The following is a 15,583-nucleotide window of genomic DNA, read 5'->3' as shown; positions in this document are numbered from 1 at the left end:
CTCGCATACATAAATTGGAATAACTTGGATTGACCAGTCCCCGAAAGCAGCGTCTGTTCACAGACATGACGAGTGAACCAGCCATCGCTTCACTCGACCATATTAGAGGGAATGTAACGACCCGCCTATATAGGTTAGAATGTTGGTGGATTATGAAGTTTGGGTCATAGTGGCTTTGGCAGCTATCCTAAAAAAACTGCCTGGCAAGGAGTTGGAACTGTTAAAATTATCTGGCTAAAAAGAGGAATAAATTCCATGCGCGATACAAGCTTTCGAAATTGTTTGAACCTTGCATACAATTATTTTTTCGTGTTATATAATGGGTTAACGGATTAACGATTAACGTTAACTTGCGTTAAATCTTGCTAAATGTAACGTTTTAACGTTTAACGAAGTTAATTTTTTTATTAACGGTTTAACGATTAACGAAGTTAACTATTTAATTAACGGTGCCCAGCTATGCTAGAGCCCTAGCCCTGCCGAACAATAGATACTTAGACATAATAAGGTGTGATAGGAAGGAAGCTGCTCCCAGGTCGCCCAGGGTAGCAGCGTTAGGACGGCAGGTAGGCGGCGGGGACCCGCTGCCAGCCCGGCAGACTCACCGGACTGATCATAGCGATGGCTAAGGGTGTCTTGGCCGCAGCGGGGGAAAAGAGACACAACGACGGACGGTTGATATCTGTTTATTGTTATGATTCTATTGCTATTTATACATAAGTTATTTACTGTACACAATGAAACGTATTTGCTAGTGTGCCGTCGGTGTAGAGTGCCGACGGTGCACGCTGAGGGTTCATGGGTCGCCCGGCGGTCGATGCTGACGGTGCAGCAGGATGTACGATCGTGCTCGTACAACTCGTATATTAACACACGCACACACGCACACACGCATACACACACACACGCACACACACGCACACGCGCACACACACACACGCACACGCGCACACACACACACACACACACACACACACACACACACACACACACACACACACACACACACACACACACACACACACACACACACATACATCAAAAATAAATGGAAGCAACATTTTAAGATTTGAATTGTATAATTTTATTAAAAAGGCAACCGCTGTTCACTTGTACCATACCACAGAACAGAACGGTTACCAATGATATTACAGAACTATAGATATGTTACGTTCATAGAAATTACGATTTTAATCCGTGCCGAGCTATTCCAAATTGCACACATTGACAAATGTAACTGATAAGTGAAACAAAAGATACGAAATAGCACGCAAATGAAAGAGATAGCTATAGTTTTAACGATTTTGCACTAACTAATCTATGTCCGCAGCGCACGCATCCTTATCGCTCTAACGTCAAAACAAGATCGCTTTCTCTTTCTTAACTTGAACATGGCGCATGGCGTCTTGATTGTTTGCATAAATAATTGAAAATATAAATACTAAATAATTTTGCATAATCACATGTGGTAAGAGATCCCTTGTATTTTGTTTACTTTAGAGTCATAATTGGTACACTTTCGAAACACACACGATGGCATTTTTTATTTTGGTAAGAACACAGGAACTTACGGTGTGGTACGCACGCGATTGCGCACGACGCAGGCCACACGAAGACTAAACACAAGACGTCCCAATTGGGACGTATTTGAGTATTCACAGTGCGAGCGCTTATAACATATCTGCTTTTGTTTTTATATAATATTATTGACGGTTACCAACTATTTTTGGTTCTACCCCCGAACTGGAAAAAAGTGTATTTTAATATGTAATGTAACTTAGTTTTTATTTTATTCCAAAACAAGAGTGTTTAGATAAGTAACAAAATACCTAGATATAGAAGAGCCTCACTTCCTGGCACAGGTATATTTTTACCTAAAAGGAAGTTTGTTAAATATTTTAATTATTGTAAACCGTTTTATATTATGAAATAAATTGTTTAATTGTTTATTGTTTAAAAATAAGTTTGAAAATATCCATAATAATCAATTACATACGACGAACAAGAATGCAAATTGAAATCACCTATTACTACTATCTCACTATAATGGTTACAAAACCGTTCAATAATACTAAACAATAACATGTATTCACTGTCACTACTATTTGGTGGAATATAAACCACACAGACATAACAAAAATAAAAATCTGTTCCGATAGATAGCGGCGGCGCAAGCTAGTTCAAACGCATGCTCGTCAATGTTTATGTAATACTCGGTATCGGCACTCGACGCAGCTTGAAACGCGGTGTGGCCACGATAAACGCGCCCCCCTGCTTCCGCCCGTCGCCGCCCTGCTTCCGCCCGTCGCCGTCCCGGTCACAGCGAATGATGTTTCTGCATCATGGATTGATTTTTTGCAGCCAGTTTCTGTGACGGCGAATAAATCAGCATTTGACGCTGATACACCTGCATAAAAATCATCCAATTTTGTTCGGAGTCCTCTGACGTTTTGATAGTATATCTCAACTTGTTTAGTCGGGATTTTTTGATTTCCCGACTGATTTCCGAAACCACACCCATTCACAAAACTCGATATTCACAGGCCAGTTCTCTGGTTTACATAACTCACTGTATTTGCTTTCCGGGACTCCTATAATAAAGGACGCGTAGTCTCTTTCCGTATTAATATGTTTAATTCTGTCTACTTTGATAGGGACGTCCTTGCCACAGATATTTTGAACATATTTTTCTAGTTTTTCTGTTGAGGTTTCTGCTTGGAGACGCCATACGTATAAGTACTTCTTTCGTTCGGTTCCTTGTATATCGACTAGGTGTGTACTTCCGCCTTTTTTGACTTCACTATTAGGATACCTACTTTTTTTCCTCTGTACAACAGTCCAATCTTGTGCATCTACAGTTCTATTATTTTGGACAGTGTCTTTCACGTTACATTTTTTGATGCTACTTTTATTTTCCTTTGCTTGCATCTCCGCCTTAGTGGGTAAGCTCGCTGTTTTCGTGGCCCTACTCGTAACTTGATTTTGTGCAACTACCCTCGCAAACGAAACTGTTAGTGGCTGTTTTTGTTGAACTGGTGCAGCTATTATCTCCTCTTTTTCAGTTTTTGACTTCAACATCTCCGTGATATATTTGAGAAAAAACATAAAACGTCTTAATAAAAATTTTACGCGTCTAGGGTCGACAATTTTGGAAGGAATAATTCATGTCTAATAAGTTTCAAATCCCGCCTGTTATGTTCATAGTGTTGAAGGTTCTAAAAAGTCACATTCACATTGTTTTTAACCGACTTAAAAAAAAGGAGGAGGTTCTCAAGTCGTCTTTTTTCTTTTTTAACACTCTTATATTAACTTAAGTTGTATGTAAGTAACTAACTAAAAAAGTATGTAAACAAATCTAGGAAGTCGAATTTAGCCTACTGTTCCGAACCCATGTTAGCGCCATCTACCTATATTATTATAAAACAAATGTTTGTAAAGCGCCATCTATAATTCATCATGCTTTATAAGAACTAACAGTACAATTAACAGTTTACGAAATAATTTAAACAAGGAATCATAGATGGCGCTACGCGCGTACGTCCGTGCTGTGCACGAGTGCGACCATTGTAACACTCCTCTCTCGAACCAACGTAAAAGCATCATCTACTGCGTGTAGTACAAATACAACTTTACCAAACCGGCTCCAGAGTTTTTCTCCGCAACAAATTTTGGTGACCCCTGTGCTCTACGTGGTGCCTGCGTGCGACGCCCGACGGCGATGCTTGGATACTTCATCCAATTTTCGACGCCGCCGTCCGCCGATTGCGCCGCCGGAAGAAAAAACGTGCAACCAAGACCCCGCCAACACGACTTCGAGCTTCTGAAGGAGAGTGAGCTGGTTCCTTCGTGCGACGCCCGGGGGCGACGCTTGGATATTTTCATCAATTTTTCGACGCCGCCGGAAGATAAAGCGTGCATAACCTCTACGTGCAACCAAGACCACGCCAAGACGACTTCGAGCTTCTAAAGGAGAGTGAGCTGGTTCCTTTTATTATTTCACAACAAACCCTCTATCTTACTTACTTACAATTTCACAAAATTTTACACAATTTTTCAAAATGACGTCACAAGACAAAACTTTTCCCAACGACATTGTTCAACTTTCACGCAGTAGAGCAGCATTTAAGGGTAAACTTACCCAATTCACCAATTTCATAGATAATTTAGGAACTCCATTAACTGCAGATGATATTTTAAACCTTGAGTTTCGCATAGAAAATGTTACATCAACTTATGAGAAATTTGACACAATTCAGATGCAATTAGAGTGCCTGTCCGAGGACACCAGTTCTCAACTCCTCGAACGTGAAAAGTTCGAGGAGCTTTACTTTGAGAGCCTAGCCAAGACCAAAGGCCTGGTTATGGCCTTTAGAAACGACAATGATGAACCTGAAGCCAAACCATCTCATCTCATAGTAGTGAATGTATTGACTCCATTAAATTTCCAGAAATTGCATTACCCAGTTTTAGCGGTGACTTTAGGGAATGGCTTGAATTTAGGGAGACATTTGATGCCTTAATAAATCAGAGTTCATTAAAATCAATACAAAAGTTTAAATATCTTCGCAGTTGTCTGAAGGACGGAGCTCTCGAGGTTGTCAATTCGATAGAATACACATCTGATGGTTACCAAATGGCGTGGAGGCTGTTGTGTGAACGCTACAACAACCCTCGCTTACTAGTTTCAAATCACCTTCGATCTCTCTTTGAAATTCCATCCATTTCATCTGAAAATGCCAAGTCACTTAGAGCATTAATTGATAATATAAACAAACATCTGCGATCACTTCACACACTTAACATTCCCATTGATGATTGGGACTTAATTATCATTTATTTTATGTCGAACAAATTACCTTCCTCGCTGCAACGATCATGGGAGGAAAACCAAAGCTCAAATGTACTACCTTCGTTGCAGGACTTCAAAAACTTTATACGGAGGCGAGCTGACATTCTCGACAACTTGAATGTCACTAAACCTGGGGGCCCGGAGGCACGGAAAAGTTTGGTAACCACATCCTCAAAGCCAATTGTAAATCCTTCGTGTCCGCAGTGTAAAGGTAGGCACTATCTTTACCAATGTAACAATTTCTTGGCTCTGAATGCAAGGGAACGCTATAGGGCTGTAAAATCATTTCATTTGTGTACAAACTGCCGAGGCAACAATCACAATGTGAGCAATTGTCGCTCTTCGCACTGCAAGTACTGTAAAGGTAAGCACAACACACTGTTACATATTGATAGTGTGACTCCTTCTACAATGCATGTTGCACAACCAATTTCAAGTACCTCGCTGCACTCTCACCAAACCAATAAATCAAATAACCAAGTGCCAGTGAGGGAACATGTACAGCCAGCAGCAAATGCAGGTTCAATCAATACTCATACACATAATAATGCGGTCACCGCACCAACCAAAAATCAAAAAATTGTATTTTTGTCTACAGCAATGGTCCGAGCATACGACTCGCGACATCAAACCCACAACTTGAGAGTCTTACTAGATAGTGGCTCACAATCCAATTTTATTTCAGAAAAGGCCTTTCAATTGTTGAAACTAGCCAAACGAAATGTCAATATGGATGTGATAGGTTTCAATGATACTTCAACCAAAATAAAAGAATATTGTAACCTCAATATTGAGTCAAATGATAGACAATTTCAAACAAAGCTGACTTGTTTAATTGTGCCACAAATTTGTAACCTACCAAATTATAATTCACCAAAAATAACTGAACTTTTGAACATTCCAGCTCACATCAAATTGGCAGACGAGAACTTCTCTTCAGCGGGTGAGGTTGACCTACTCATTGGCGCCGAGCTATTTTACAACTTATTGTGCTTTGGAAGGCATAGTCTGGGAGAGGGCTGTCCTATATTACAAAAGACAAAGCTGGGCTGGATAGTATCAGGGTCTTTAGCAAGTCCCATACAGGTACGATGCAATTTATCATTAAAAACTCAATTAAAACATTTCTGGGAAATGGAGGAATGTGGTGACAATCCATTCACTCCCCATAATGATCAAGTGTCCTATGATGACAAAGTATGTGAGAAGGTGTTCATGACACACACTCGCACTGCTGAGGGCAACTTTGTAATACAATTACCATTCAAATTTCCTATTAGTAATTTGGGTGAATCTAAGCACATTGCCCAACAACGATTCCATTCATTAAAGCGAAAATTTTCAAAAAACAATGAGTTTAAACAAATGTATATTCAATTTATGAGAGAATTTGAACAAACAGGGCGCATGGAGAAATGTACTTCCTCTGACGTCCCGCTTAATTTCTTACCACATCATGCTGTTGTCAACCTAGAGAAGTCTACCACACCCCTGAGAGGGTATTTCGCCAAAAATGGTTAATTTTGCCTAATTTCCTTGGTACGAAATATATTTTTGTTTTTAACTATTTTTAGTTTCCCATTGTATTAAGTAGCAAAAACGAAGCTAATATACAAATAACAAAGTTATAAGGTCATGAATTTTTGGTAGCCAAGGAAATTATTATAAATATTTTTTTCTCTAAGTTTTCTTCTGTGGTTTGCTTTTTTTTTGTTCGACCCATTTTTGTGTACCTTCGCAAGCAAACATACCAATGAATATTGTATCATTACGACCTTTTTATACAACTAAGGACGATAAATTCAGTAGATTGAGTTAGGAGTTAAAAACAAGTTGTTCTATATCTATTCTGATACCCATTTCTTAAAATGTAAATTTAAAACTTATTCCAATAAAGAAATACTCAAAATTTGACTTAACGCCGAATCAAAAATGGTCTTTTATAATTTCCTAGGCCATTTTATGCCACGAAAAACAAGGAAATTAGGGCCAAAGAAATTAGATTTATGCCTAAAAGACACCACAGACAAAAACCTATTTACCCTATGCATTTACTATTTAAATCATGGGTTTACCCCTACAGACACTACATCTGTGGAAATAAACAATAAAATTAATCCATTGTTTAGCTGCAAAAAACCGTCCAAAGAAATTGACTTTTTAGTAAACAAAAACCCAAGGAGGGACCTACTTATGCGATTTGTCGCGAAACTGATCAACGAAGTACTGTCCTGCCTCGATGGCCTCTTGGGACGAAATGGCCGAGTGTAACGGTGCAGTGCATTACATTCTAAGTTCGTTCGTTTCGTTACTACAATGGTCGAAAAGAAGACCCAGGGAAATTATACTTTTGACTCGGACAAGAACTTAACTTCACTTTATTTCCTTCCTTTAAGTATTTGACATTTAAAGTTTTTATTTTCCGATAGCCAAACGTTTCTCAATTATAAAGAGAGTGCTATTAGAATGAAATTACGCTTCAATTTGTTATAATGTGCCTTCATTTTGGCAAACAACAGTAATGGACATAACAAGGAAATTAGAAAAACTACTTTTGATTAAGTTTTTTTACGGTATTATTTGTAGTTTCTGCTATTGTAATAGCAAAAACAAATAAAACTTTTGATTAACTTTCCCATAAAAATAGTTTTGTACATACAAATATAAAAAAACATGTGTTCGCCTGCCTGGACACAGAAAATTTACTGTTTCGGCGAAATACCCGAGAGTGGTTTTCGATGCTTCTTGTCCAACTTCGTCCGGGTATTCTCTGAATGATATTTTGCACAAGGGCACAATCAAACAGGATACACTAAATCACATTTTATTACGTTTTCGATTGCACAAATATGTAATTAACGCCGACATACGTAAAATGTTTTGTTGCATACACATAAATGCTGATCAACAACCTCTGCAATGCATTCTGTGGAGGGAGGAGCCTCACCATGAGCTTCAAACTTTCAAATTAACAACACTCAGCTTTGAGCTGAAACCTGCGCCGCACATTGCAACACGCTGCTTACTGCATTTGGCACAAGAAACTCGCACTGCTTTGCAACAACTTCCAGATGCAGAACGGTCTTCAGCCGAGTTGCCGGCCGCAGCGATCGAGGAGCAGTTCTACGTTGATGACCTACTTCTCTCAGGTGACGATGAGCACAGAATCACGCAGGTCGCCCTGGAGGTAGACAGAGTCCTGCGCACAGCCAACTTTCATCTACGTAAGTGGAAAACTAATTCATCACAAATTCAATAAGCACTACCTACACAAACAGAAAGTACAACATCACAAAGCGTCCAACTCGGACAACCAGGGGATAGCTTGCACAAAATATTAGAACTTCAATGGTCAAACCAAAACGACAATTTGAATTATTCAATTAATTTGCAACCTATACCAAATAATGTAACAAAACGAGTTATTTTATCTCGAGTTTCAAGTATCTTCGACCCTTTGGGTCTATTACTAAATTGGGGTACTTGAACAGAGCGGACTGTTTGCAAGTGGCTCCCGTAATTTTTTCGGTTTAATTGAGTTTAAAAGCTGTTTTTTGTGCAAAAACTGTTTCTACCATGACATTAATAGTGTATCTGTGCAAAATCCCTAAATAGTGACATTCTGTGTATCGTATCTGCATAATAACAAAACAAATATCACAATCAATCACGTAAAATCGCCGTTGAACTTAGTCAGTGCAAAGTGTATCATCGCAACGCGTAAGCGCCAGCCGCTGCACGGCGCTTAGGACGTTCTTCTCGCGAACTCACTCGACGGCACGGACTCACTAGTGTGCGAACATTTTTCGTTGGTGAATTATCGGGATTGCTTACCTACATCTACGATTTAAAATAGTGAGCTACTGGACGACGCAGTCAGTAGCACCAATCTGTACTGTCCTTGTTTCTTTGATTACACAATAAGAAAATGTCCTCAAAACAGATGAATTGCGCTGGATGTTTGAATGTCATAAAAGGCAAACAGTTCCTTAAGTGTGCTAAGTGCACCAATACTTATGATCTTATATGCGCTGGTGTAAGTGAAAGGCGTTTCAATAGCTTTTACGGTGCAGGCAGCGAACGCAAGCAAAACTGGAATTGAATACTAAGAAACCAAAGAGTGATAAAACTAACACGCCCGTACGCACAAATCCCACGCATGATGATTCTTCCCCCGATACGAAGTGTGATGACTCTGCCCAAGACAACGTAACTACCAGAGGAGACCGTAATAAATATGACTGCTCTAGCAGTGACCTCACAAGCATCATAAGACGTGAAATAAAAGCTGCTATTCGAGCTGAAATGGCCCCCATTAATGAAAAATTACACGAACTGCAAAACTCTGTTCAATACATAAGCAACCAGTATGATGAGCTAATTAAGTCCACAAGTGCAATCATGATCGACTATAAAAATATGCAAACAGAATGTGAGCAACTCCGCTCGACCGTTTCTATCATGTCGGAGCGGGTTGATCAACTCGAGCAATACAGTACTCGAGTAACAACAATCTGGAGATTCAGGGAGTCCCGGAGCACAAAAATGAAAACATCGTATCCATAGTCAGTAAAATCGCCGAAGTTGTTTCTCTAAAGTTACAAGATACAGATGTATTAAACTGCACAAGGGTTGCCCGCAAAAACAAGGAAAGTAAGACCCCCCGAGCCATAGTCGTCCAACTCAGAAGTACTCGATGTCGTGATGAGTTTTACTCGGCGGTCTCGCGATACAACAGATCACATCCCAAGAACAAACTCGGATCATCACTGCTGAACTTTAGTGGGCCTACCGTTCCCATCTACGTTGCGGAGCATCTGTCCCCGGCTAACAAATCGCTGCACGCTGCCGCTCGAGCCAAAGCCAAGGAGTTGGCGTATAAATTCGTGTGGGTGCGCGGTGGACGTATATTCATGCGGAAGAATGAAACATCGTCTTTCATTCATGTCAAGTGTCAAAATATGCTAGACTCTTTGAATTAATGTTTACATTACTTTTTTTTTTTACCTCACTGTTTACCCACCAATACATGTAACTTTGTTTTCTTTTTTATGATGGATAAACTGTCAGTATTTTATCAAAACATCAGAGGTACCAAATCTAAAACCACTGAAATAGCTAATTCAATATTAATAAACAATTATGATATAATATGTCTGTGTGAGACATGGCTCAATGAATCCGTGGATTCTTCCGAATTGTTTGATGAGAGATATATTGTCTACCGTAAAGACCGCTCAGTTGAATTTATGAAAAAACATAATAAGGCACACGGCGGCGGCGTTCTTATTGCAGTTAAAAAGTGCCTGGTTTGCATGGACAAGGTACTCACAGATACTTGTGTAGAGAATGTCTGGATAAGCCTGCATTTGAGATACATAACCTTGAACATAATAACGGTTTACATACCCTCCTATATACAATATGAACAATTCAAAGAATTATTAGATCGTGTTGAGAGCATTTGTTCCTTTTCATCTGAACATACACTTATAATTGGTGACTTTAATCTCCCAGAAATTGACTGGTCTAGCAACAAACCGACAACTACAACCAATACTAAAATCGCTGCATTGCATGAGTTCATTTGCAGGTCGGACTTAACCCAGTCTAATTTTATAGTAAACTCTCAGAGAAAAATTTTGGATCTTGTATTGAATAACTCCGAGACCTCATGTATTGTTACTGAGGCTCAACCACTAAGTCGTGTAGACGTTTATCATCCACCTTTAGAAATTACTTTAAACTATAGCAGAATAAACCTGTTGAAACAGAAACCTGGCAAAAAATACAGATTTCATAAAACTAACTTTCTCGCATGTAATTCAGATCTTAGTGAAATAGATTGGGATCAGTACGCTGACTTGGGGTGTGACAACTTCGTACAGGTGTTTTACAACCACGTTTGGGAAATAATAGAAAAACATACTCCAATGTCTAATTCGCAAAATTCGTGGCCCACGTGGTTCTCCCGTGGATTGATTAAAATATTAAAAGAGAAAAATAAATACCACAAAAAGTTCAAAAAATACAACAATCCACGCGATTTCGACGCATTCACTGTACTACGATCTAAGCTAAAAATGAACTCGATAGGTGCTATAAAACTTATTTGGAAAGAACTGAGGAGAGCATTAAGTGCGATATCAAAGCGTTTTGGCGATATACTAAATCAAAAAGGGCTACAAATTCACTACCTCACCATATGCATTATAATTCGGACTTTGCAGATAATGGTGCAGACATCGCCAATCTTTTTGCAAAACACTTTTCGTCTGTCTATAACAAACCTTCCACACACATGTATATACCTAGTTTTCCTGAGTCATCTAGAAGTGTTTCCTCTATTATATTGTCATTGAAGGAAGTAACTTCAGCTCTTGACGCCATAGATGTTACTAAGGGTGCTGGGCCGGACGGAGTACCACCGATATTTATCAAGCAGTGCAAGACTGTTTTGGCGATCCCTCTTTGTATATTATACAATAAAAGCCTAAATACAGGTACTTTTCCCGAGTTGTGGAAAATTGCTAAAATAGTACCCATTTTTAAGTCAGGAGACAAAACTGATATAACTAACTACCGACCTATCAGCATACTCAGTTGTTTCGCAAAAATATTCGAAAGTTTAGTTTACAAATATGCATATTTTCATTTAAAACCAATAATTAGTACAAAACAACATGGCTTCGTAGGCGGTCGTTCCACTTCCACTAATCTTCTAACTTATGATGATCTTAACATGGCCTTTAATAGACATGTGCAAGTAGATTCAATCTATATTGACTTCGCTAAAGCCTTTGACAAGCTAGACCATCGCATTCTTTGTTTGAAGGCTCATCACGTTGGAATTCATGGTGTTCTCCTCCGGTGGCTAGTATCTTATCTGTCGCGGCGTACACAGTTGGTAGCAGTGCATGGCTATGATTCAATCCCGTATAATTCCACCTCTGGGATTCCACAGGGTTCAAATTTAGGACCCCTTTTATTCATAGTATTTATTAATGACCTAATCGATTCCATGACATCAAATTGTATAGCCTATGCAGATGATATTAAAATATATCGTGAAGTGGTGTGTGAGGATGATGCTATGATTTTGCAGGACGATGTTGATAGGGTACAGAACTGGTGTGTGTATAATGGCATGTCTCTGAACATCTCAAAATGTTGCCTTGTAACTTTTACAAAAAACAAATCCCCTTTTCAGTATCTCTACAACATTAATCGCATCCCTTTGAGCCGACAAAATGTAGTCAAGGATCTCGGAGTGTGGCTGGACTCCAAATTAAGCTTCACGTACCACTATGACAATATTATAGCAAGGGTTAATAGGACTATTGGTTTTATCTTAAGGACTACAAAGCCGTTTCGAAAGCCTGCTAGCATCTTGACATTGTACTTTACGCTCGCAAGAAGTGTCTTGGAGTATAACTCGATTGTTTGGTCTCCATATTATAATATTCATGTTGATCGGTTGGAGTCTGTCCAAAGACGTTTCCTACGTTATTTATGCTCGAAATTGGGCCTTCGACGTAAACTACCTTCCTACGAAAACAGACTTCTCTACTTCAAAGTGAATACACTGCAGTGTAGACGTTCTATACAGGATCTAGCTATACTGTATAAGATTGTTAACAATCATTATGATGCCATGGATTTATTGAGCCATTTATCACTTAAGACGAGCGGTAGTAAGAGAAGGTTGAAATTATTCTGTATTCCTGTTTGCAGCAACAATGTAGCATATAATAACCCTCTGTTTCGAATGTGCAGATTATATAATGATAATGCCACCAATTTAGATATATATTTTCAAAATTTTTACTCATTTAAAAAATCTATTGAATTATGCATTAAGTAAGTAAACGTAGCCACTGATTTTTAACCTGTTCAAGCTCCATATCTTAATTATTCTTATATAAATGCTTTGTGCAACATTCATAGGAATATAATTTAAATGTGAAACCTAGTTAAGTTATCATTGTAATTTTATTGAATTGTATTCTGTGGTTGTGCCTTTAAATAAATAAATTAGGCCCATGCCTAATTCTTGCCAAATGCTTCATTCAACGACTATGGGTGGACGGGTCGGATTGGGACCAACCTATTTCACAAACTCTTTTAAAAGATTGGTTAACATTTTACAATGGACTTCAATACCTTAGATTATTACAGATTCCCAGAGTAGTTACAATAAGCAATTATATAACTTTCCAATTACATGGGTTTGCAGACAGCTCCACACAAGCTTACGGGGCGGCCATTTATGTGCTTACAACCAATGCACAAGGCCAAACTCTAGTTCGATTATTATTTTCAAAAACACGAGTATCACCACTAAAAACTCAAACTATACCCCGCCTCGAATTGAGTGCGGCGTTATTGTTGGCAGTCAATATGAAGGATTTGCAGTCATCACTCAAGGTCCCTATAAACGACATTCAATACTGGTCCGACTCGACTATCACGTTAGCGTGGATAAAGACAGAACCTCACAAGCTAAATACATTTGTAGCCAACAGAGTTACCAAGATTCAAGCTCTAACAGACAAGTCCAAATGGCGCTGGGTTCCTAGTAATGAAAACCCAGCGGATTTGCTTTCAAGGGGGGTTTTACCTGACAAATTAGTTAACTGCACAACTACCTCTAAGTTTTGGTTTGAAGGTCCAACATTTTTGAGTAAACCACAAGGTGAGTGGCCTCAAAATAAACAGCAAACCCAAGAATTAATTGAGCTAAAGGCAAAACATTCCCCATGCAAAACATTATGCAACACAACACAAAATAGGGCTAACGACAACACATTCATAAACAATTTAATTTCAAGGTGGTCCAGTGACACGAAACTATTTCGTATATTTGCACTCGTACTAAGGTTTTTACACAACTGCAAAAATAAAACCCACAAAATTACAGGGCCAATTTCATGCCAAGAGCAAAGGCAAGCTGCCAATTAACTAATAATATTTACACAAATAGAATCATTTCCTAACGAATACAAACTTCTTAAAAATAACTCGCAATTACCTAAAACCTCAAAACTTTTGAGTCTTAAACCATTTATGGATAATGATCTTATAAGGGTGGGAGGACGTCTCAGTCAATCACACTACGAATTTGACAAAAAACACCCCATCATACTACACAGCAATCACACATTAACCAAACTAATTATGAGGAACGAGCACGTCCGCCTCATGCATGCAGGACCCCAGCTGCTGCTGTCTAGCATGAAGGAGCAGTACTGGCCTATCAAGGGTAAGCTTTTAGCCAATAACATTTTTAGAGAATGCGTACCTTGCTTCAGAGCCAAGCCACATACACCGACGCCTATTATGGGCGACCTACCAGGTCACAGAGTGCAACCAGCGCCGCCATTTTACACTGTGGCAACAGGCAGGGGCGTGGTTGCAAAACTTACAAGTCCTATATTGCCATTTTTATATGTTCTTCAACGAAGGCCGTATATATTGAACTTGTTACAGGTCTAGAAACTCACAGCTTCCTATCGGCGTTCAGAAGGTTCATAGCTAGACGCGGGAAGCCACGAGTGGTGGTGAGCGACAACGGCACCACCTTTCGGGGTGCTGACAGGGAGTTAAAGGAGCTATACGATTTTCTTAACACGAATTCTAACTTTCTAACGAATTGACAACTTCGTGCACCGAGCAAGGTATCGAATGGAAGTTTGTACCTAGTTACTCACCTCACATGAATGGTTTGGCAGAGGGCGCTGTCAAAAGTTGTAAATATCATCTTAAGCGTGTCCTAAAACAAAGTCTACTTACCTATGAAGGTTTCTCAACAATTTTAATTCAGATAGAGGGCATCCTTAACAGCAGACCTTTATGTCCCATTCCTTTTTCCGATTCCGAAATATTCCAAGTCCTTACACCAGCTCACTTCCTAATAGGAAGAACTCCAGTGGCACTGCCGGATTACCAATACGACGAAGTCCCAACCAACCGACTTAAATACTTTCAACAACTCCAACAGATCAACCAATCTTTCTGGAAGGGCTTCTCAAGAGACTACGTGGGGCTACTCCAACAACGAGGCAAGTGGCAGAGCTCCAAGGGACCCACGCTGGCAGCGGGCTCCGTAGTTCTCATCAAGGACAAGCACACTCCACCATGCCAGTGGAGACTGGCAAGGATCATCGAGACACACCCCGGGGGCGACGGCGTGACTCGCGTTGCCACACTGAAGACATCCCAGGGCTCCACCATCAAGCTGTCCTTCCCGAAGATTTGTCCTCTACCAATATTAGATAATAATTAACTTACTTAAATAACTTAGTACATTATGTATTAACCTTTCTTGTAACCGAGTAATGTATCTTATTTATCATTGATAATAACTTAAAATATCCTGAGTATCATCTTCTAAATATATAAAAGGAGAAACTGACTGACTGACTGACAGATCAACGCACAGCCTAAACGGCTAAACGTAGGCACTTGAAATTTGGAAGGGACGTAGCTTAGGTACCGTAGAGGTGCACTAAGAAAGGAATTCCCGAAATTCCCACGGGAACGGGAATTAGCGGGAAAAACGGGATTCACGCGTACGAAGTCGCGGGCGGCCGCTAGTACTATTATATTATAACCATTTTGCCTGTAACCAAATGTAACTTAGACTCGTATTTCATATTGTGTAATACTTGTTTCAAGCAAATGTATCTTAAACTCATACAGTATAATTTCATATTATTAGATAGTACTCAACTG

The 15,583-nt window shown here is 39.4% G+C and overlaps 1 long non-coding RNA gene across 1 annotated transcript in view; it reads right to left on the bottom strand.

Annotated features, from left to right (window-relative positions):
* Nucleotides 1–670: 670 nt before the first annotated feature.
* The window catches only part of LOC135087361 (uncharacterized), an 83,368-nt gene continuing 68,455 nt past the window's right edge, over nucleotides 671–15,583 (bottom strand). The window contains exon 2 of the long non-coding RNA XR_010260770.1: nucleotides 671–858. This is a non-coding gene — a long non-coding RNA (uncharacterized LOC135087361). The remainder of the gene's footprint in view (nucleotides 859–15,583) is intronic.

Source organism: Ostrinia nubilalis, assembly GCF_963855985.1.
Source record: "Ostrinia nubilalis chromosome W unlocalized genomic scaffold, ilOstNubi1.1 SUPER_W_unloc_1, whole genome shotgun sequence".
In the NCBI taxonomy this organism is placed as follows: Eukaryota; Metazoa; Arthropoda; class Insecta; order Lepidoptera; family Crambidae; genus Ostrinia; species Ostrinia nubilalis.
This window is presented reverse-complemented; position numbering and strand designations above follow the sequence as displayed.